This window comes from Pseudophryne corroboree, chromosome 4 (assembly GCF_028390025.1).
Source record: "Pseudophryne corroboree isolate aPseCor3 chromosome 4, aPseCor3.hap2, whole genome shotgun sequence".
Lineage (NCBI taxonomy): Eukaryota > Metazoa > Chordata > Amphibia > Anura > Myobatrachidae > Pseudophryne > Pseudophryne corroboree.
This window is the reverse complement of record NC_086447.1, coordinates 63,892,820-63,918,038: the sequence shown is the minus strand read 5'-3', so window position 1 is coordinate 63,918,038 and position 25,219 is coordinate 63,892,820.

The following is a 25,219-nucleotide window of genomic DNA, read 5'->3' as shown; positions in this document are numbered from 1 at the left end:
TGCGCCTGTACCTTCTATAGTAACTGGGTGTAATCCTATCTGTTCTACCTGCGCCTGTACCTTCTATAGGCACTGGGCGTAATCCTATCTGTTCTACCTGCGCCTTTACCTTCTATAGTAACTGGGTGTAATCCTATCTGTTCTACCTGCGCCTGTACCTTCTATAGTAACTGGGTGTAATCCTATCTGTTCTACCTGCGCCTGTACCTTCTATAGTAACTGGGTGTAATCCTATCTGTTCTACCTGCGCCTGTACCTTCTATAGTAACTGGGTGTAATCCTATTTGTTCTACCTGCGCCTGTACCTTCTATTGTAACTGGGTGTAATCCTATCTGTTCTACCTGCGCCTGTACCTTCTATAGGCACTGGGCGTAATCCTATCTGTTCTACCTGCGCCTGTATCTTCTATAGTAACTGGGTGTAATCCTATCTGTTCTACCTGCGCCTGTACCTTCTATAGTAACTGGGTGTAATCCTATCTGTTCTACCTGCGCCTGTACCTTCTATAGTAACTGGGTGTAATCCTATCTGTTCTACCTGCGCCTGTACCTTCTATAGGCACTGTGTGTAATCCTATCTGTTCTACCTGCGCCTTTACCTTCTATAGGCACTGTGTGTAATCCTATCTGTTCTACCTGCGCCTGTATCTTCTATAGTAACTGGGTGTAATCCTATCTGTTCTACCTGCGCCTGTACCTTCTATAGTAACTGGGTGTAATCCTATCTGTTCTACCTGCGCCTGTACCTTCTGTAGCAGGGGTGGCCAACCCACGGCTCTCGAGCCGCATGCGACTCTTTCATCCGCCGCCCACCACTGCCCTGGCTCCCCCTTCCCCCGTGCTCACTGCGCTGCTGCTGTCACTCTGTGAGAGGAGGAGAGCGCAGCGTGCGCCTCTACTACCCCTCACTCTCCGGCGGCGGTCCGTGAGCCAATCAGAGCTCGCGGACCGGCAGCTAAGGCCGGACCACGAGCTTTGATTGCCTCACGGACCGGCGCCTAATTGAAGAGACACAACCGCCGGAGAGTGAGGGGCTGGAGAAGCGCACGCTGCGCTCTCCTCCCCTCACAGACAGCAGCAGCGCGGTCAGCAGCATGGGGGAAGGGGGGGGGGGTCAGGGGGTCATGTATGTATCTGGCACTGTGGGGTCACTGGCATTGGGGGCATAGCTGGCACTGTGGGGACATATATATCTGGCACTGGGGGCAGAGCTGGCACTGTGTGGGGACATATATATCTGGCACTGGGGGCAGAGCTGGCACTGTGGGGACATGTATATCTGGCACTGGGGCAGAGCTGGCACTGTGTGGGGACATCTATATATCTGGCACTGGGGGCAGAGCTGGCACTGTGTGGGGACATATATATCTGGCACTGGGGGGATAGCTGGCACTGTGGGGACATATATATCTGGCACTGGGGGCAGAGCTGGCACTGTGTGGGGACATCTATATATCTGGCACTGGGGGCAGAGCTGGCACTGTGGGGACATGTATATCTGGCACTGGGGCAGAGCTGGCACTGTGTGGTGACATGTATATCTGGCACTGGGGGCAGAGCTGGCACTGTGTGGGGACATGTATATCTGGCACTGGGACAGAGCTGGCACTGTGGGGACACTGCATTGGGGGCATAGCTGGCACTTTGGGGACATATATATCTGGCACAGGTGGCAGAGCTGGCACTGTGGGGTCACTGGCATTGGGGGCATAGCTGGCACTGTGAGGACATATATCTGGCACTGTGGGGACATATATATATGGCACTGTGGGGACATATATATCTGGCACTTGGGGGACATGTATATTCTGGCACTGTGGGGACATATATATCTGGCACTGTGTGGACATATATATCTGGCACTAGGAGCATAGCTGGCACTGTGGGGGCATATATATCTGGCACTGGGGGCATATCTGGCACTGGGCATAGCTGGCACTGGGGGGAAATGTATATCTGGCACTGGGGGCAGAGCTGGCACTGTGGGGACATGTATATCTGGCACTGGGGGCAGAGCTGGCACTGTGTGGGGACATATATATCTGCACTGGGGGCAGAGCTGGCACTGTGGGGACATGTATATCTGGCACTGGGGGCAGAGCTGGCACTGTGTGGGGTCACTGGCATTGAGGGCATAGCTGGCACTGTGAGGACATATATATCTGGCACTGTGGGGACATATATATATGGCACTTGGGGGACATGTATATCTGGCACTGGGGGGCATATCTGGCACTGTGTGGACATATATATCTGGCACTAGGAGCATAGCTGGCACTGTGGGGGCATATATATCTGGCACTGGGGGCATATCTGGCACTGGGAGGAAATGTATATCTTGCACTTGGGGCAGAGCTGGCACTGTGTGGGGACATGTATATCTGGCACTTGGGGCAGAGCTGGCACTGTGTGGGGACATAAATATCTGGCACTGGGGGCAGAGCTGGCACTGTGGGGACATGTATATCTGGCACTGGGGCAGAGCTGGCACTGTGTGGGGACTTGTATATCTGGCACTGGGGGCAGAGCTCGCACTGTGTGGGGACATGTATATCTGGCACTGGGGGCAGAGCTGGCACTGTGGTGTCACTGGCATTGGGGGCATAGCTCGCACTGTGAGGACATATATATCTGGCACTGTGGGGACATATATATCTGGCACTTGGGGGAAATGTATATTCTGGCACTGGGGGGCATATCTGGTACTGTGTGGACATATATATCTGGCACTAGGAGCATAGCTGGCACTGTGGGGGCATATATATCTGGCACTGGGGGCATATCTGGCACTGGGGGGAAATGTATATTTGGCACTTGGGGCAGAGCTGGCACTGTGTGGGGACATGTATATCTGGCACTGGGGGCAGAGCTGGCACTGTGTGGGGACATGTATATCTGGCACTGAGGGCAGAGCTGGCACTGTGTGGGGACATGTATATCTGGCACTGGGGGCAGAGCTGGCACTGTGTGGGGACATGTATATCTGGCACTGGGGGCAGAGCTGGCACTGTGGGGACATGTATATCTGGCACTGGTGCAGAGCTGGCACTGTGGGGACACTGCATTGGGCAGTGGCGTAACTACTGCCCCAGCAGTCCTCGCGGTGGCTTGGGGGCGAGGGGCTGCGGGGGCGCCACTGACTTAGAACAGATTGACATGCGGACGAGCGTCCGCATGTCAATCTACGGTCTCCTTCTCTCCGCTGCTGTGTTGGAGGGACACGGAGGGCACCGCGCGCCTCTCCAGTGTCCCTCCTGGCTCTCCGGCCGGTCTAATAAAGGAAGTGCCGTTCGTGAGCTCTGATTGACTCACGAACTGGCACTTCCTTTATTAGACCTGCAGGAGAGCCAGGAAGGACACGGGAGAGGCGCGCGCTGTGCCCTCCGTGTCCCTCCAACACAAAGGAGCGGCGGGGGGTGGGGTGGGGGGGGATAGGAGAGCGGGGAGCAGGCACTGTGGGGGAATATCTGGCACTGAGGGCATGTACCTGGCGGCACTGTGGGGGAATATCTGGCACGGGGGGCATATACCTGGCACTGTGTGGAGGAATATCTGGCACTGGGGGCATATACCTGGCACTGTGTGGAGGAATATGTGGCACTGGGGGCATATACCTGGCACTGGGGGGAGCAGGCACTGAGGGGGCTTATGTGGCACTGTGGGGGAATATCTGGCACTGGGGGGAGCAGGCACTGAGGGGGCTTATGTGGCACTGTGGAGGAATATCTGGCACTGGGGGGAGCAGGCACTGAGGGGGCTTATGTGGCACTGTGGGGGAATATCTGGCACTGGGGGCATATACCTGGCACTTTGGGGGAATATCTGGCACTGGGGGCATATACCTGGCACTGTGGGGGAATATCTGGCACTGGGGGCATATACCTGGCACTGTGGGGAAATATCTGGCACTGGGGGGAGCAGGCACTGAGGGGGCATATGTGGCACTGTGGGGGAATATCTGGCACTGGGGGCAAATACCTGGCACTGTGGGGGAATATCTGCCACTGGGGGGAGCAGGCACTGAGGGGGCATATGTGGCACTGTGGGGGAATATCTGGCACTGGGGGCAAATGCCTGGCACTGTGGGGGAATATCTGGCACTGGGGGGAGCAGGCACTGAGGGGGCATATGTGGTACTGTGGGGGAATATCTGGCACTGGGGGCATATGTGGCACTGGGAGCACGGCCCTACCAACAAGCACTACCCCCTAGCAACGAGCATGACACCCAGTGCATGAAACCCCTGGCAACGAGCATGACACCCTGAGCATGAAAATCCCTGGCACCGTGCATGGAACCAAGAGCATGAAACCCCTGGCAACGAGCACTGGGCGTAATCCTAATCTGTTCTACCTGCGCCTGTACCTTCTATAGTAACTGGGCGTAATACTATCTGTTCTACCTGCGCCTGTACCTTCTATAGGCACTGGGCGTAATCCTATCTGTTCTACCTGCGCCTGTACCTTCTATAGGCACTGAGCGTAATCCTTTCTGTTCTACCTGCGCCTGTACCTTCTATAGGCACTGGGCGTAATTCTGTCTGTTCTACCTGCGCCTGTACCTTCTGTAGGCACTGGGCGTAATTCTATCTGTTCTACCTGCGCCTGTACCTTCTATAGGCACTGGGCGTAATTCTGTCTGTTCTACCTGCGCCTGTACCTTTTGTAGGCACTGGGCGTAATTCTGTCTGTTCTACCTGCGCCTGTACCTTCTATAGTAACTGGGCGTAATCCTATCTGTTCTACCTGCGCCTGTACCACCTATAGGCACTGGGCGTAATCCTATCTGTTCTACCTGCGCCTGTACCTTCTATAGGCACTGGGTGTAATCCTGTCTGTTCTACCTGCGCCTGTACCTTCTATAGGCACTGGGCGTAATCCTATCTATTCTACCTGCGCCTGTACCTTCTATAGGCACTGGGCGTAATTCTATCTGTTCTACCTGCGCCTGTACCTTCTATAGGCACTGGGTGTAATCCTGTCTGTTCTACCTGCGCCTGTACCTTCTATAGGCACTGGGTGTAATCCTGTCTGTTCTACCTGTGCCTGTACCTTCTATAGGCACTGGGCGTAATCCTATCTGTTCTACCTGCGCCTGTACCTTCTATAGGCACTGGGCGTAATTCTATCTGTTCTACCTGCGCCTGTACCTTCTATAGGCACTGGGCGTAATTCTATCTGTTCTACCTGCGCCTGTACCTTCTATAGTAACTGGGTGTAATCCTATCTGTTCTACCTGCGCCTGTACCTTCTATAGTAACTGGATGTAATCCTATCTGTTCTACCTGCGCCTGTATCTTCTATAGTAACTGGGTGTAATCCTATCTGTTCTACCTGCGCCTGTACCTTCTATAGTAACTGGGTGTAATCCTATCTGTTCTACCTGCGCCTGTACCTTCTATAGGCACTGGGTGTAATCCTATCTGTTCTACCTGCGCCTGTACCTTCTATAGTAACTGGGTGTAATCCTATCTGTTCTACCTGCGCCTGTACCTTCTATAGGCACTGGGTGTAATCCTATCTGTACTACCTGCGCCTGTACCACCTATAGGCACTGGGCGTAATCCTATCTGTACTACCTACTCCTGTACCTTCTATAGGCACTGGGCGTAATCCTATCTGTTCTACCTGCGCCTGTACCTTCTATAGTAACTGGGTGTAATCCTATCTGTTCTACCTGCGCCTGTACCTTCTATAGGCACTGGGCGTAATCCTATCTGTTCTACCTGCGCCTGTACCTTCTATAGTAACTGGGTGTAATCCTATCTGTTCTACCTGCGCCTGTACCTTCTATAGTAACTGGGTGTAATCCTATCTGTTCTACCTGCGCCTGTACCTTCTATAGTAACTGGGTGTAATCCTATCTGTTCTACCTGCGCCTGTACCTTCTATAGTAACTGGGTGTAATCCTATCTGTTCTACCTGCGCCTGTACCTTCTATAGTAACTGGGTGTAATCCTATCTGTTCTACCTGCGCCTGTACCTTCTATAGTAACTGGGTGTAATCCTATCTGTTCTACCTGCGCCTGTACCTTCTATAGTAACTGGGTGTAATCCTATCTATTCTACCTGCGCCTGTACCTTCTATAGTAACTGGGTGTAATCCTATCTGTTCTACCTGCGCCTGTACCTTCTATAGGCACTGGGCGTAATCCTATCTGTTCTACCTGCGCCTTTACCTTCTATAGGCACTGGGCGTAATCCTATCTGTTCTACCTGCGCCTTTACCTTCTATAGGCACTGGGCGTAATCCTATCTGTTCTACCTGCGCCTGTATCTTCTATAGTAACTGGGTGTAATCCTATCTGTTCTACCTGCGCCTGTACCTTCTGTAGCAGGGGTGGCCAACCCACGGCTCTCGAGCCGCATGCGACTCTTTCATCCGCCGCCCACCACTGCCCTGGCTCCCCCTTCCCCCGTGCTCACTGCGCTGCTGCTGTCACTCTGTGAGAGGAGGAGAGCGCAGCGTGCGCCTCTCCTACCCCTCACTCTCCGGCGGCGGTCCGTGAGCCAATCAGAGCTCGCGGACCGGCAGCTAAGGCCGGACCACGAGCTTTGATTGCCTCACGGACCGGCGCCTAATTGAAGAGACACAACCGCCGGAGAGTGAGGGGCCGGAGAAGCGCACGCTGCGCTCTCCTCCCCTCACAGACAGCAGCAGTGCGGTGAGCAGCATGGGGGAAGGGTGGGGGGTCAGGGGGTCAATTATGTATCTGGCACTGTGGGGTCACTGGCATTGGGGGCATAGCTGGCACTGTGGGGACATATATATCTGGCACTGGGGGCAGAGCTGGCACTGTGTGGGGACATATATATCTGGCACTGGGGGCAGAGCTGGCACTGTGGGGACATGTATATCTGGCACTGGGGCAGAGCTGGCACTGTGTGGGGACATCTATATATCTGGCACTGGGGGCAGAGCTGGCACTGTGTGGGGACATATATATCTGGCACTGGGGGCATAGCTGGCACTGTGTGGGGACATATATATCTGGCACTGGGGGCATAGCTGGCACTGTGGGGACATATATATCTGGCACTGGGGGCAGAGCTGGCACTGTGTGGGGACATCTATATATCTGGCACTGGGGGCAGAGCTGGCACTGTGGGGACATGTATATCTGGCACTGGGGGCAGAGCTGGCACTGTGTGGTGACATGTATATCTGGCACTGGGGGCAGAGCTGGCACTGTGTGGGGACATGTGTAATACCCTGAAGCTATTGCACCATGGAGATCCCCTTGTGATTTTTTTTTGTTTGTTTACATTGTGGAACTACAAGTCCCAGAGTAGATCGTGGGCTGAACTTTGTGACCCTGTCAGCTTGGGACAGGGATTTTGCCGCCAATTCTCTGGTCCTGTCACTTCTTACCCAGCAACATAAAAAGTCTGGGAAACATGTCCCCAGCTGATTGGGTCCCCTGGGTTGTAGGGCAGAGTGACCAGGAGGTAGTCTGTTGCTGGGGCCCCGGGAGCCAGTCATCATAGAGGAGAGGGGAGGTGGAGGAGCACCAGGACCCTTAAAAGAAGCCTCACAGCACAGGAGAAGGAGACCTGGAGGAATGGGAATATGTACCTGGGGAAGTGGAGCCATGTAGTGTCCAGAGCCTGAAGACTGGAGTATGCAGCGCTGGGAGGATCGCTGCCAGAGGAGACCTGGAGGAATGGGAATATGTACCTGGGGAAGTGGAGCCATGTAGTGTCCAGAGCCTGAAGACTGGAGTATGCAGCGCTGGGAGGATCGCTGCCAGAGGAGTCCTGGAGGAATGGGAAGATTACCTGGGGAAGGTGTCGCCATGTAGCCCCAGGAGCCGCCTGCCAGTGTGTGAGGACCGTCTGCGCAGAGAAGAAGCCGAGGGGAGAACCAGTGACCGGAGCACCAGTGCCAGAAGAATGCCGGAGACCCTGCCTGAGGAGAAGAGCTGGCCGCATCAGTGCCAGCGGGGATGGAGTGCGGAGAAGAGCCGCCGCTGCTGAGAGACTGGAGCGCTGGGCCGGAGGAACCGCAGCCCGTCCAGCAGAGCAGTGATGACATCCGTCCCCTGGATTCCAAGGAGCGGCAGATAAGAAGCGCGCAGGCACCGCGAAGGACGACCCCGGGAAGAAGACCCCAGCGAGGACCCCTGGCGGCTGAAGTACGGCGAGGACCCGAGAAGACCCCAGCGTAGAGATGACGGCGCGGACCGGAGTCTGCTGCACAAGAGGAGTGAAGACCCGGAGACGGCGCGGCGGCAGCTGAAGAGGAGAAGACCGGACCGGAGACTGAGGAGGGAGACTCCAGACAGCCACGCTGAAGATGCGGAGGATCGGAGGTGGCAGAAGCGCCGCAGCGATGGGTGAGAACTTGCAAACAACCCTTCCGCTGCCAGAAACTCTGCCCCTGTTGAGCCCTTCCGCTGCTTGAACTCTGCAAAGAGGGGACATAGTATTAGTAAAGGGTGTAGACACCCCTAAGATCCCCTGTGTCCGGTATTTAACCCCTTCCGCTGCATGAACTCTGCATTTGGGGAACATATTTACTAAGTGGGTAGGTTGCCCTTCATGAGTGCCCCGGTGAGACAATTAATAATAAAAGGGGTGGGCTCCCCTCATCACAGTACCCCCGCAAGTTTAGATAATTAGGAGTTGCGCTCCCCTCATTTGTATGTGCCCGGCTTAACCCCTTCTGCTGCAAAGACGCTGTAATCTGGGGGCAATATATTGTATTCCAGGGGAAGAGGCTCCCCACTAGTGCTGTGCCCCGCATATTTGTTTTTGAATGTTGTAAAAGGGGGTAGACTGCCCTTATATATTTGTGAATGTATTTATCCGCTATTAAGGAATGCTGGTACTGATAGGTCCTTTTATGCAAGCTCCGCCCAGCAGTGTGAAAGCTAATGTTAATGCATTTATCTGCTATTAAGGATTGCTGATACTGATAGTTCTTTTTATGCAAGCTCCGCCCAGCAGTGTGAAAGTTAATGTTAAAGCATTTATCCGCTATTAAGGATTGCTGATACTGATAGTTCTTTTTTATGCAAGCTCCGCCCAGCAGTGTAAAAGCTAATGTTAATGCATTTATCTGCTATTAAGGAATGCTGGTACTGATAGTTCTTTTTATGCAAGCTCCGCCCAGCAGTGTAAAAGCTAATGTTAATGCATTTGTCTGCTATTAAGGAATGCTGGTACTGATAGTTCTTTTTATGCAAGCTCCGCCCAGCAGTGTGAAAGCTAATGTTAATGCATTTATCTGCTATTAAGGAATGCTGGTACTGATAGTTCTTTTTATGCAAGCTCCGCCCAGCAGTGTAAAAGCTAATGTTAATGCATTTGTCTGCTATTAAGGAATGCTGGTACTGATAGTTCTTTTTATGCAAGCTCCGCCCAGCAGTGTAAAAGCTAATGTTAATGCATTTGTCTGCTATTAAGGAATGCTGGTACTGATAGTTCTTTTTATGCAAGCTCCGCCCAGCAGTGTGAAAGCTAATGTTAATGCATTTGTCTGCTATTAAGGAATGCTGGTACTGATAGTTCTTTTTATGCAAGCTCCGCCCAGCAGTGTGAAAGCTAATGTTAATGCATTTATCTGCTATTAAGGATTGCTGATACTGATAGTTCTTTTATGCAAGCTCCGCCCAGCAGTGTGAAAGCTAATGTTAATGCATTTATCTGCTATTAAGGATTGCTGATACTGATAGTTCTTTTTATGCAAGCTCCGCCCAGCAGTGTGAAAGTTAATGTTAAAGCATTTATCCGCTATTAAGGATTGCTGATACTGATAGTTCTTTTTTATGCAAGCTCCGCCCAGCAGTGTAAAAGCTAATGTTAATGCATTTATCTGCTATTAAGGAATGCTGGTACTGATGGTTCTTTTTATGCAAGCTCCGCCCAGCAGTGTAAAAGCTAATGTTAATGCATTTGTCTGCTATTAAGGAATGCTGGTACTGATAGTTCTTTTTATGCAAGCTCCGCCCAGCAGTGTGAAAGCTAATGTTAATGCATTTGTCTGCTATTAAGGAATGCTGGTACTGATAGTTCTTTTTATGCAAGCTCCGTCCAGCAGTGTGAAAGGTAATGTTAATGCATTTATCCGCTACTAAGGAACGCTGGTTACCTGAGACTGTTGCTAACAAGCCATAACCAGCCTGCTTTAATTGTGCACAAGTTACCTGCTTACCTGCTACTTGTATTGCTAACACTGGTTACCTGAGACTGTCGTGTAATAGCCATAACCAGCCTGCTTTAATCGTGCACAAGTTCCTGCTTACCTGCTACCTGTATTGCTGACGCTGGTTACCTGAGACTGTTGTTTAGTAGCCATAGCCAGCCTGCTTTAATCGTGCACAAGTTCCTGCTTACCTGCTACTTGTATTGCTAACGCTGGTTACCTGAGACTGTCGTTTAGTAGCCATAACCAGCCTGCTTTAATTGTGCACAAGTTACCTGCTTACCTGCTACTTGTATTGCTAACGCTGGTTACCTGAGACTGTCGTTTAATAGCCATAACCAGCCTGCTTTAATCGTGCACAAGTTCCTGCTTACCTGCTACCTGTATTGCTGACGCTGGTTACCTGAGACTGTTGTTTAGTAGCCATAACCAGCCTGCTTTAATTGTGCACAAGTTCCTGCTTACCTGCTACCTGTATTGCTAACGCTGGTTACCTGAGACTGTCGTTTAATAGCCATAACCAGCCTGCTTTAATCGTGCACAAGTTCCTGCTTACCTGCTACCTGTATTGCTGACGCTGGTTACCTGAGACTGTTGTTTAGTAGCCATAACCAGCCTGCTTTAATTGTGCACAAGTTCCTGCTTACCCGCCACCTGTATTGCCGACGCTGGTTACCTGAGACTGTTATTTAGTAGCCATAACCAGCCTGCTTCAATTGTGCACCAGTTACTTGCTTACCTGCTACCTGTATTGCTAACGCTGGTTACTTGAGACTGTTATTTAGAAGCCATAACCAGCCTGCTTCAATTGTGCGCCAGTTTCCTGTTTACCTGCCACTTGTAAATTTTGTTAGGATAATAAAATGGAGTTGGATACTATATTATGTTTGTGTTGTCATTGTGTCTGAGAGGTAAAGCAGGTCTGCCGCTCTGATCACCCGAACCTGACTCACACTAGCACCCCACAATTTAGTTCAAGTTTTCGGCACCGTAAATGTCATGTGTTTGTTTGTGGGTGGACATTACATAAATTTTGGCGTCACGAACAGGATCAGAGAATCGCAGGCGGGCCTGTGCTCCAGACACAATGACTTGTTTGCCAACAGAGCTGTACCCAGTTCAAGGCTTATGTTAACCGATGTATAGTGTTAAGGTGTATACGTGAGGACACGTATAATTTTAGGGGGGAAGAACGTAATACCCTGAAGCTATTGCACCATGGAGATCCCCTTGTGATTTTTTTTTTTGTTAGTTTACATTGTGGAACTACAAGTCCCAGAGTAGATCGTGGGCTGAACTTTATGTGACCCTGTCAGCTTGGGACAGGGATTTTGCCGCCAATTCTCTGGTCCTGTCACTTCTTACCCAGCAACATAAAAAGTCTGGGAAACATGTCCCCAGCTGATTGGGTCCCCTGGGTTGTAGGGCAGAGTGACCAGGAGGTAGTCTGTTGCTGGGGCCCCGGGAGCCAGTCATCATAGAGGAGAGGGGAGGTGGAGGAGCACCAGGACCCTTAAAAGAAGCCTCACAGCACAGGAGAAGGAGACCTGGAGGAATGGGAATATGTACCTGGGGAAGTGGAGCCATGTAGTGTCCAGAGCCTGAAGACTGGAGTATGCAGCGCTGGGAGGATCGCTGCCAGAGGAGACCTGGAGGAATGGGAATATATACCTGGGGAAGTGGAGCCATGTAGTGTCCAGAGCCTGAAGACTGGAGTATGCAGCGCTGGGAGGATCGCTGCCAGAGGAGTCCTGGAGGAATGGGAAGATTACCTGGGGAAGGTGTCGCCATGTAGCCCCAGGAGCCGCCTGCCAGTGTGTGAGGACCGTCTGCGCAGAGAAGAAGCCGAGGGGAGAACCAGTGACCGGAGCACCAGTGCCAGAAGAATGCCGGAGACCCTGCCTGAGGAGAAGAGCTGGCCGCGTCAGTGCCAGCGGGGATGGAGTGCGGAGAAGAGCCGCCGCTGCTGAGAGACTGGAGCGCTGGGCCGGAGGAACCGCAGCCCGTCCAGCAGAGCAGTGATGACATCCGTCCCCTGGATTCCAAGGAGCGGCAGATGAGAAGCGCGCAGGCACCGCGAAGGACGACCCCGGGAAGAAGACCCCAGCGAGGACCCCTGGCGGCTGGAGTACGGCGAGGACCCGAGAAGACCCCAGCGTAGAGATGACGGCGCGGACCGGAGTCTGCTGCACAAGAGGAGTGAAGACCCGGAGACGGCGCGGCGGCAGCTGAAGAGGAGAAGACCGGACCGGAGACTGAGGAGGGAGACTCCAGACAGCCACGCTGAAGATGCGGAGGATCGGAGGTGGCAGAAGCGCCGCAGCGATGGGTGAGAACTTGCAAACAACCCTTCCGCTGCCAGAAACTCTGCCCCTGTTGAGCCCTTCCGCTGCTTGAACTCTGCAAAGAGGGGACATAGTATTAGTAAAGGGTGTAGACACCCCTAAGATCCCCTGTGTCCGGTATTTAACCCCTTCCGCTGCATGAACTCTGCATTTGGGGAACATATTTACTAAGTGGGTAGGTTGCCCTTCATGAGTGCCCCGGTGAGACAATTAATAATAAAAGGGGTGGGCTCCCCTCATCACAGTACCCCCGCAAGTTTAGATAATTAGGAGTTGCGCTCCCCTCATTTGTATGTGCCCGGCTTAACCCCTTCTGCTGCAAAGACTCTGTAATCTGGGGGCAATATATTGTATTCCAGGGGAAGAGGCTCCCCACTAGTGCTGTGCCCCGCATATTTGTTTTTGAATGTTGTAAAAGGGGGTAGACTGCCCTTATATATTTGTGAATGTATTTATCCGCTATTAAGGAATGCTGGTACTGATAGGTCCTTTTATGCAAGCTCCGCCCAGCAGTGTGAAAGCTAATGTTAATGCATTTATCTGCTATTAAGGATTGCTGATACTGATAGTTCTTTTTATGCAAGCTCCGCCCAGCAGTGTGAAAGTTAATGTTAAAGCATTTATCCGCTATTAAGGATTGCTGATACTGATAGTTCTTTTTTATGCAAGCTCCGCCCAGCAGTGTAAAAGCTAATGTTAATGCATTTATCTGCTATTAAGGAATGCTGGTACTGATAGTTCTTTTTATGCAAGCTCCGCCCAGCAGTGTAAAAGCTAATGTTAATGCATTTGTCTGCTATTAAGGAATGCTGGTACTGATAGTTCTTTTTATGCAAGCTCCGCCCAGCAGTGTGAAAGCTAATGTTAATGCATTTATCTGCTATTAAGGAATGCTGGTACTGATAGTTCTTTTTATGCAAGCTCCGCCCAGCAGTGTAAAAGCTAATGTTAATGCATTTGTCTGCTATTAAGGAATGCTGGTACTGATAGTTCTTTTTATGCAAGCTCCGCCCAGCAGTGTAAAAGCTAATGTTAATGCATTTGTCTGCTATTAAGGAATGCTGGTACTGATAGTTCTTTTTATGCAAGCTCCGCCCAGCAGTGTGAAAGCTAATGTTAATGCATTTGTCTGCTATTAAGGAATGCTGGTACTGATAGTTCTTTTTATGCAAGCTCCGCCCAGCAGTGTGAAAGCTAATGTTAATGCATTTATCTGCTATTAAGGATTGCTGATACTGATAGTTCTTTTATGCAAGCTCCGCCCAGCAGTGTGAAAGCTAATGTTAATGCATTTATCTGCTATTAAGGATTGCTGATACTGATAGTTCTTTTTATGCAAGCTCCGCCCAGCAGTGTGAAAGTTAATGTTAAAGCATTTATCCGCTATTAAGGATTGCTGATACTGATAGTTCTTTTTTATGCAAGCTCCGCCCAGCAGTGTAAAAGCTAATGTTAATGCATTTATCTGCTATTAAGGAATGCTGGTACTGATAGTTCTTTTTATGCAAGCTCCGCCCAGCAGTGTAAAAGCTAATGTTAATGCATTTGTCTGCTATTAAGGAATGCTGGTACTGATAGTTCTTTTTATGCAAGCTCCGCCCAGCAGTGTGAAAGCTAATGTTAATGCATTTGTCTGCTATTAAGGAATGCTGGTACTGATAGTTCTTTTTATGCAAGCTCCGTCCAGCAGTGTGAAAGGTAATGTTAATGCATTTATCCGCTACTAAGGAACGCTGGTTACCTGAGACTGTTGCTAACAAGCCATAACCAGCCTGCTTTAATTGTGCACAAGTTACCTGCTTACCTGCTACTTGTATTGCTAACACTGGTTACCTGAGACTGTCGTTTAATAGCCATAACCAGCCTGCTTTAATCGTGCACAAGTTCCTGCTTACCTGCTACCTGTATTGCTGACACTGGTTACCTGAGACTGTTGTTTAGTAGCCATAACCAGCCTGCTTTAATCGTGCACAAGTTCCTGCTTACCTGCTACTTGTATTGCTAACGCTGGTTACCTGAGACTGTCGTTTAGTAGCCATAACCAGCCTGCTTTAATTGTGCACAAGTTACCTGCTTACCTGCTACTTGTATTGCTAACGCTGGTTACCTGAGACTGTCGTTTAATAGCCATAACCAGCCTGCTTTAATCGTGCACAAGTTCCTGCTTACCTGCTACCTGTATTGCTGACGCTGGTTACCTGAGACTGTTGTTTAGTAGCCATAACCAGCCTGCTTTAATTGTGCACAAGTTCCTGCTTACCTGCTACCTGTATTGCTAACGCTGGTTACCTGAGACTGTCGTTTAATAGCCATAACCAGCCTGCTTTAATCGTGCACAAGTTCCTGCTTACCTGCTACCTGTATTGCTGACGCTGGTTACCTGAGACTGTTGTTTAGTAGCCATAACCAGCCTGCTTTAATTGTGCACAAGTTCCTGCTTACCCGCCACCTGTATTGCCGACGCTGGTTACCTGAGACTGTTATTTAGTAGCCATAACCAGCCTGCTTCAATTGTGCACCAGTTACTTGCTTACCTGCTACCTGTATTGCTAACGCTGGTTACTTGAGACTGTTATTTAGAAGCCATAACCAGCCTGCTTCAATTGTGCGCCAGTTTCCTGTTTACCTGCCACTTGTAAATTTTGTTAGGATAATAAAATGGAGTTGGATACTATATTATGTTTGTGTTGTCATTGTGTCTGAGAGGTAAAGCAGGTCTGCCGCTCTGATCACCCGAACCTGACTCACACTAGCACCCCACAATTTAGTTCAAGTTTTCGGCACCGTAAATGTCATGTGTTTGTTTGTGGGTGGACATTACACATGTATATCTGGCACTGGGACAGAGCTGGCACTGTGGGGACACTGCATTGGGGGCATAGCTGGCACTTTGGGGACATATATATCTGGCACAGGTGGCAGAGCTGGCACTGTGGGGTCACTGGCATTGGGGGCATAGCTGGCACTGTGAGGACATATATCTGGCACTGTGGGGACATATATATCTGGCACTGTGGGGACATATATATCTGGCACTTGGGGGACATGTATATTCTGGCACTGTGGGGACATACATATCTGGCACTGTGTGGACATATATATCTGGCACTAGGAGCATAGCTGGCACTGTGGGGGCATATATATCTGGCACTGGGGGCATATCTGGCACTGGGCATAGCTGGCACTGGGGGGAAATGTATATCTGGCACTGGGGGCAGAGCTGGCACTGTGGGGACATGTATATCTGGTACTGGGGGCAGAGCTGGCACTGTGGTGGGACATATATATCTGCACTGGGGGCAGAGCTGGCACTGTGGGGACATGTATATCTGGCACTGGGGGCAGAGCTGGCACTGTGTGGGGTCACTGGCATTGAGGGCATAACTGGCACTGTGAGGACATATATATCTAGCACTGTGGGGACATATATATCTGGCACTTGGGGGACATGTATATCTGGCACTGGGTGGCATATCTGGCACTGTGTGGACATATATATCTGGCACTAGGAGCATAGCTGGCACTGTGGGGGCATATATATCTGGCACTGGGGGCATATCTGGCACTGGGAGGAAATGTATATCTTGCACTTGGGGCAGAGCTGGCACTGTGTGGGGACATGTATATCTGGCACTGGGGGCAGAGCTGGCACTGTGTGGGGACATATATATCTGGCACTGGGGGCAGAGCTGGCACTGTGGGGACATGTATATCTGGCACTGGGGCAGAGCTGGCACTGTGTGGGGACATGTATATCTGGCACTGGGGGCAGAGCTCGCACTGTGTGGGGACATGTATATCTGGCACTGGGGGCAAAGCTGGCACTGTGGTGTCACTGGCATTGGGGGCATAGCTCGCACTGTGAGGACATATATATCTGGCACTGTGGGGACATATATATCTGGCACTTGGGGGAAATGTATATTCTGGCACTGGGGGGCATATCTGGTACTGTGTGGACATATATATCTGGCACTAGGAGCATAGCTGGCACTGTGGGGGCATATATATCTGGCACTGGGGGCATATCTGGCACTGGGGGGAAATGTTTATTTGGCACTTGGGGCAGAGCTGGCACTGTGTGGGGACATGTATATCTGGCACTGGGGGCAGAGCTGGCACTGTGTGGGGACATGTATATCTGGCACTGAGGGCAGAGCTGGCACTGTGTGGGGACATGTATATCTGGCACTGGGGGCAGAGCTGGCACTGTGTGGGGACATGTATATCTGGCACTGGGGGCAGAGCTGGCACTGTGGGGACATGTATATCTGGCACTGGTGCAGAGCTGGCACTGTGGGGACACTGCATTGGGCAGTGGCGTAACTACTGCCCCAGCAGTCCTCGCGGTGGCTTGGGGGCGAGGGGCTGCGGGGGCGCCACTGACTTAGAACAGATTGACATGCGGACGAGCGTCCGCATGTCAATCTACGGTCTCCTTCCCTCCGCTGCTGTGTTGGAGGGACACGGAGGGCACCGCGCGCCTCTCCAGTGTCCCTCCTGGCTCTCCGGCCGGTCTAATAAAGGAAGTGCCGTTCGTGAGCTCTGATTGACTCACGAACTGGCACTTCCTTTATTAGACCTGCAGGAGAGCCAGGAAGGACACGGAAGAGGCGCGCGCTGTGCCCTCCGTGTCCCTCCAACACAAAGGAGCGGCGGGGGGTGGGGTGGGGGGGGGGGGGATAGGAGAGCGGGGAGCAGGCACTGTGGGGGAATATCTGGCACTGAGGGCATGTACCTGGCGGCACTGTGGGGGAATATCTGGCACTGGGGGCATATACCTGGCACTGTGTGGAGGAATATCTGGCACTGGGGGCATATACCTGGCACTGTGTGGAGGAATATGTGGCACTGGGGGCATATACCTGGCACTGGGGGGAGCAGGCACTGAGGGGGCTTATGTGGCACTGTGGGGGAATATCTGGCACTGGGGGGAGCAGGCACTGAGGGGGCTTATGTGGCACTGTGGAGGAATATCTGGCACTGGGGGGAGCAGGCACTGAGGGGGCTTATGTGGCACTGTGGGGGAATATCCGGCACTGGGGGCATATACCTGGCACTGTGGGGGAATATCTGGCACTGGGGGCATATACCTGGCACTGTGGGGGAATATCTGGCACTGGGGGCATATACCTGGCACTGTGGGGAAATATCTGGCACTGGGGGGAGCAGGCACTGAGGGGGCATATGTGGCACTGTGGGGGAATATCCGGCACTGGGGGCAAATACCTGGCACTGTGGGGGAATATCTGCCACTGGGGGGAGCAGGCACTGAGGGGTCAAATGTGGCACTGTGGGGGAATATCTGGCACTGGGGGCAAATACCTGGCACTGTGGGGGAATATCTGGCACTGGGGGGAGCAGGCACTGAGGGGGCATATGTGGTACTGTGGGGGAATATCTGGCACTGGGGGCATATGTGGCACTGGGAGCACGGCCCTACCAACAAGCACTACCCCCTAGCAACGAGCATGACACCCAGTGCATGAAACCCCTGGCAACGAGCATGACACCCTGAGCATGAAAATCCCTGGCACCGTGCATGGAACCAAGAGCATGAAACCCCTGGCAACAAGCACTGGGCGTAATCCTAATCTGTTCTACCTGCGCCTGTACCTTCTATAGTAACTGGGCGTAATACTATCTGTTCTACCTGCGCCTGTACCTTCTATAGGCACTGGGCGTAATTCTATCTGTTCTACCTGCGCCTGTACCTTCTATAGTAACTGGGCGTAATACTATCTGTTCTACCTGCGCCTGTACCTTCTATAGGCACTGGGCGTAATCCTATCTGTTCTACCTGCGCCTGTACCTTCTATAGGCACTGGGTGTAATCCTACCTGTTCTACCTGCGCCTGTACCTTCTATAGTAACTGGGCGTAATACTATCTGTTCTACCTGTGCCTGTACCTTCTATAGTAACAGGGCGTAATACTATCTGTTCTTCCTGTGCCTGTACCTTCTATAGTAACTGGGCGTAATCCTATCTGTTCTACCTGCGCCTGTACCACCTATAGGCACTGGGCGTAATCCTATCTGTTCTACCTGCGCCTTAACCTTCTGTAGGCACTGGGCGTTATTCTATCTGTTCTACCTGCGCCTGTACCTTCTATAGTAACTGGGTGTAATCCTATCTGTTCTACCTGCGCCTGTACCTTCTATAGTAACTGGGTGTAATCCTATCTGTTCTACCTGCGCCTGTACCTTCTATAGTAACTGGGCGTAATCCTATCTGTTCTACCTGCGCCTGTACCTTCTATAGGCACTGGGCGTAATCCCATCTGTTCTACCTGCGCCTGTACCTTCTATAGGCACTGTGTGTAATCCTATCTGTTCTACCTGCTCCTGTACCTTCTATAGGCACTGGGCGTAATTCTGTCTGTTCTACCTGCGCCTGTACCTTCTATAGTAACTGGGCGTTATCCTATCTGTTCTACCTGCGCCTGTACCTTCTATAGGCACTGGGCGTAATTCTGTCTGTTCTACCTGCGCCTGTACCTTCTGTAGGCACTGGGCGTAATTCTGTCTGTTCTACCTGCGCCTGTACCTTCTATAGTAACTGGGCGTAATCCTATCTGTTCTACCTGCGCCTGTACCTTCTATAGGCACTGGGTATAATCCTGTCTGTTCTACCTGCGCCTGTACCTTCTGTAGGCACTGGGCGTAATCCTATCTGTTCTACCTGCGCCTGTACCTTCTATAGGCACTGGGCGTAATCCTATCTGTTCTACCTGCGCCTGTACCTTCTATAGGCACTGGGCGTAATTCTATCTGTTCTACCTGCGCCTGTACCTTCTATAGGCACTGGGTGTAATCCTATCTGTTCTACCTGCGCCTGTACCTTCTATAGGCACTGGGCGTAATTCTATCTGTTCTACCTGCGCCTGTACCTTCTATAGTAACTGGGCGTAATCCTATCTGTTCTACCTGCGCCTGTACCTTCTATAGTAACTGGGCGTAATCCTATCTGTTCTACCTGCGCCTGTACCTTCTATAGTAACTGGGCGTAATCCTATCTGTTCTACCTGCGCCTGTACCTTCTATAGGCACTGGGTGTAATCCTATCTGTTCTACCTGCGCCTGTACCTTCTATAGGCACTGGGCGTAATTCTGTCTGTTCTACCTGCGCCTGTACCTTCTGTAGGCACTGGGCGTAATTCTGTCTGTTCTACCTGCGCCTGTACCTTCTATAGTAACTGGGTGTAATCCTATCTGTTCTACCTGCGCCTGTACCTTCTATAGGCACTGGGCGTAATCCTATCTGTTCTACCTGCGCCTGTACCTTCTATAGGCACTGGGCGTAATCCTATCTGTTCTACCTGCGCCTGTACCTTCTATAGGCACTGGGCGTAATTCTATCTGTTCTACCTGCGCCTGTACCTTCTATAGGCACTGTGTGTAATCCTATCTGTTCTACCTGCTCCTGTACCTTCTATAGGCACTGGGCGTAATCCTATCTGTTCTACCTGCGCCTGTACCTTCTATAGTAACTGGGCGTAATCCTATCTGTTCTACCTGCGCCTGTACCTTCTATAGTAACTGGGCGTAATCCTATCTGTTCTACCTGCGCCTGTACCTTCTATAGTAACTGGGAGTAATCCTATCTGTTCTACCTGCGCCTGTACCTTCTATAGTAACTGGGCGTAATCCTATCTGTTCTACCTGCGCCTGTACCTTCTATAGTAACTGGGAGTAATCCTATCTGTTCTACCTGCGCCTGTACCTTCTATAGTAACTGGGTGTAATCCTATCTGTTCTACCTGCGCCTGTACCACCTATAGGCACTGGGCGTAATCCTATCTGTTCTACCTGCGCCTGTACCCTCTGTAGGCACTGGGCGTAATTCTATCTGTTCTACCTGCTCCTGTACCTTCTATAGTAACTGGGCGTAATCCTATCTGTTCTACCTGCGCCTGTACCTTCTATAGGCACTGGGCGTAATCCTATCTGTTCTACCTGCGCCTGTATCTTCTATAGGCACTGGGCGTAATCCTATCCGTTCTACCTGCGCCTGTACCTTCTATAGTAACTGGGCGTAATCCTATCTGTACTACCTGCGCCTGTATCTTCTATAGGCACTGGGCGTAATCCTATCCGTTCTACCTGCGCCTGTACCTTCTATAGTAACTGGGCGTAATCCTATCTGTTCTACCTGCGCCTGTACCTTCTATAGGCACAGGGTGTAATCCTATCTGTACTACCTGCTCCTGTACCTTCTATAGGCACTGGGCGTAATCCTATCTGTTCTACCTGCGCCTGTACCTTCTATAGGCACAGGGTGTAATCCTATCTGTACTACCTGCTCCTGTACCTTCTATAGGCACTGGGCGTAATCCTATCTGTTCTACCTGCGCCTGTACCTTCTATAGTAACTGGGCGTAATCCTATCTGTTCTACCTGCGCCTGTACCTTCTATAGGCACTGGGCGTAATTCTGTCTGTTCTACCTGCGCCTGTACCTTCTATAGTAACTGGGCGTAATCCTATCTGTTCTACCTGCGCCTGTACCTTCTATAGTAACTGGGCGTAATCCTATCTGTTCTACCTGCGCCTGTACCTTCTATAGGCACTGGGCGTAATTCTGTCTGTTCTACCTGCGCCTGTACCTTCTATAGACACTGGGCGTAATCCTATCTGTTCTACCTGCGCCTGTATCTTCTATAGTAACTGGGCGTAATCCTATCTGTTCTACCTGCGCCTGTACCTTCTATAGTAACTGGGAGTAATCCTATCTGTTCTACCTGCGCCTGTACCTTCTATAGGCACTGGGCGTAATCCTATCTGTACTACCTGCGCCTGTACCTTCTATAGTAACTGGGTGTAATCCTATCTGTTCTACCTGCGCCTGTACCTTCTATAGTAACTGGGTGTAATCCTATCTGTTCTACCTGCGCCTGTACCTTCTATAGTAACTGGGCGTAATCCTATCTGTTCTACCTGCGCCTGTACCTTCTATAGGCACTGGGCGTAATTCTGTCTGTTCTACCTGCGCCTGTACCTTCTATAGTAACTGGGCGTAATCCTATCTGTTCTACCTGCGCCTGTACCTTCTATAGTAACTGGGCGTAATCCTATCTGTTCTACCTGCGCCTGTACCTTCTATAGGCACTGGGCGTAATTCTGTCTGTTCTACGTGCGCCTGTACCTTCTATAGACACTGGGCGTAATCCTATCTGTTCTACCTGCGCCTGTATCTTCTATAGTAACTGGGCGTAATCCTATCTGTTCTACCTGCGCCTGTACCTTCTATAGTAACTGGGCGTAATCCAATCTGTTCTACCTGCGCCTGTACCTTCTATAGGCACTGGGCGTAATCCTATCTGTACTACCTGTGCCTGTATCTTCTATAGGCACTGGGCGTAATCCTATCTGTTCTACCTGCGCCTGTACCTTCTATAGGCACTGGGTGTAATTCTGTCTGTTCTACCTGCGCCTGTACCTTCTATAGGCACTGGGCGTAATCCTATCTGTACTACCTGCGCCTGTACCTTCTATAGGCACTGGGCGTAATCCTATCTGTTCTACCTGCGCCTGTACCTTCTATAGGCACTGGGTGTAATTCTATCTGTTCTACCTGCGCCTGTACCTTCTATAGTAACTGGGTGTAATCCTATCTGTTCTACCTGCGCCTGTACCTTCTATAGACACTGGGCGTAATCCTATCTGTTCTACCTGCGCCTGTACCTTCTATAGTAACTGGGTGTAATCCTATCTGTACTACCTGCGCCTGTACCTTCTATAGGCACTGGGCGTAATCCTATCTGTTCTACCTGCGCCTGTACCTTCTATAGGCACTGGGTGTAATTCTATCTGTTCTACCTGCGCCTGTACCTTCTATAGTAACTGGGCGTAATCCTATCTGTTCTACCTGCGCCTGTACCTTCTATAGGCACTGGGTGTAATCCTACCTGTTCTACCTGCGCCTGTACCTTCTATAGTAACAGGGCGTAATACTATCTGTTCTACCTGCGCCTGTACCTTCTATAGTAACTGGGCGTAATCCTATCTGTTCTACCTGCGCCTGTACCACCTATAGGCACTGGGCGTAATCCTATCTGTTCTACCTGCGCCTTAACCTTCTGTAGGCACTGGGCGTAATTCTATCTGTTCTACCTGCGCCTGTACCTTCTGTAGGCACTGGGCGTAATTCTATCTGTTCTACCTGCGCCTGTACCTTCTATAGTAACTGGGCGTAATCCTATCGGTTCTACCTGCGCCTGTACCTTCTATAGGCACTTTGTGTAATCCTATCTGTTCTACCTGCTCCTGTACCTTCTATAGGCACTGGGCGTAATTCTGTCTGTTCTACCTGCGCCTGTACCTTCTATAGTAACTGGGCGTTATCCTATCTGTTCTACCTGCGCCTGTACCTTCTATAGGCACTGGGCGTAATTCTGTCTGTTCTACCTGCGCCTGTACCTTCTGTAGGCACTGGGCGTAATTCTGTCTGTTCTACCTGCGCCTGTACCTTCTATAGTAACTGGGCGTAATCCTATCTGTTCTACCTGCGCCTGTACCTTCTATAGGCACTGGGTATAATCCTGTCTGTTCTACCTGCGCCTGTACCTTCTGTAGGCACTGGGCGTAATCCTATCTGTTCTACCTGCGCCTGTACCTTCTATAGGCACTGGGCGTAATCCTATCTGTTCTACCTGCGCCTGTACCTTCTATAGGCACTGGGCGTAATTCTATCTGTTCTACCTGCACCTGTACCTTCTATAGGCACTGGGTGTAATCCTATCTGTTCTACCTGCGCCTGTACCTTCTATAGGCACTGGGCGTAATTCTATCTGTTCTACCTGCGCCTGTACCTTCTATAGTAACTGGGCGTAATCCTATCTGTTCTACCTGCGCCTGTACCTTCTATAGTAACTGGGCGTAATCCTATCTGTTCTACCTGCGCCTTTACCTTCTATAGTAACTGGGTGTAATCCTATCTGTTCTACCTGCGCCTGTACCTTCTATAGTAACTGGGCGTAATCCTATCTGTTCTACCTGCGCCTGTACCTTCTATAGTAACTGGGCGTAATCCTATCTGTTCTACCTGCGCCTGTACCTTCTATAGTAACTGGGCGTAATCCTATCTGTTCTACCTGCGCCTTTACCTTCTATAGTAACTGGGTGTAATGCTATCTGTTCTACCTGCGCCTGTACCTTCTATAGTAACTGGGCGTAATTCTATCTGTTCTACCTGCGCCTGTACCTTCTATAGTAACTGGGTGTAATCCTATCTGTTCTACCTGCGCCTGTACCTTCTATAGTAACTGGGTGTAATCCTATCTGTTCTACCTGCGCCTGTACCTTCTATAGTAACTGGGCGTAATCCTATCTGTTCTACCTGCGCCTGTACCTTCTATAGTAACTGGGCGTAATCCTATCTGTTCTACCTGCGCCTGTACCTTCTATAGTAACTGGGCGTAATTCTATCTGTTCTACCTGCGCCTGTACCTTCTATAGTAACTGGGTGTAATCCTATCTGTTCTACCTGCGCCTGTACCTTCTATAGTAACTGGGCGTAATTCTATCTGTTCTACCTGCGCCTGTACCTTCTATAGTAACTGGGTGTAATTCTATCTGTTCTACCTGCGCCTGTACCTTCTATAGTAACTGGGTGTAATCCTATCTGTTCTACCTGCGCCTGTACCTTCTATAGTGACTGGGCGTAATCCTATCTGTTCTACCTGCGCCTGTACCTTCTATAGTAACTGGGCGTAATCCTATCTGTTCTACCTGCGCCTGTACCTTCTATAGTAACTGGGCGTAATCCTATCTGTTCTACCTGCGCCTGTACCTTCTATAGGCACTGGGTGTAATCCTATCTGTTCTACCTGCGCCTGTACCTTCTATAGGCACTGGGCGTAATTCTATCTGTTCTACCTGCGCCTGTACCTTCTATAGTAACTGGGCGTTATCCTATCTGTTCTACCTGCGCCTGTACCTTCTATAGGCACTGGGCGTAATTCTGTCTGTTCTACCTGCGCCTGTACCTTCTGTAGGCACTGGGCGTAATTCTGTCTGTTCTACCTGCGCCTGTACCTTCTATAGTAACTGGGCGTAATCCTATCTGTTCTACCTGCGCCTGTACCTTCTATAGGCACTGGGTATAATCCTGTCTGTTCTATCTGCGCCTGTACCTTCTGTAGGCACTGGGCGTAATCCTATCTGTTCTACCTGCGCCTGTACCTTCTATAGGCACTGGGTGTAATCCTGTCTGTTCTACCTGCGCCTGTACCTTCTATAGTAACTGGGCGTAATCCTATCTGTTCTACCTGCGCCTGTACCTTCTATAGGCACTGGGCGTAATCCTATCTGTTCTACCTGCTCCTGTACCTTCTATAGTAACTGGGTGTAATCCTATCTGTTCTACCTGCGCCTGTACCTTCTATAGGCACTGGGCGTAATCCTATCTGTTCTACCTGCGCCTGTACCTTCTATAGTAACTGGGCGTAATCCTATCTGTTCTACCTGCGCCTGTACCTTCTATAGTAACTGGGAGTAATCCTATCTGTTCTACCTGCGCCTGTACCTTCTATAGTAACTGGGCGTAATCCTATCTGTTCTACCTGCGCATTTACCTTCTATAGGCATTGGGCGTAATTCTGTCTGTTCTACCTGCGCCTGTACCTTCTATAGACACTGGGCGTAATCCTATCTGTTCTACCTGCGCCTGTATCTTCTATAGTAACTGGGCGTAATCCTATCTGTTCTACCTGCGCCTGTACCTTCTAT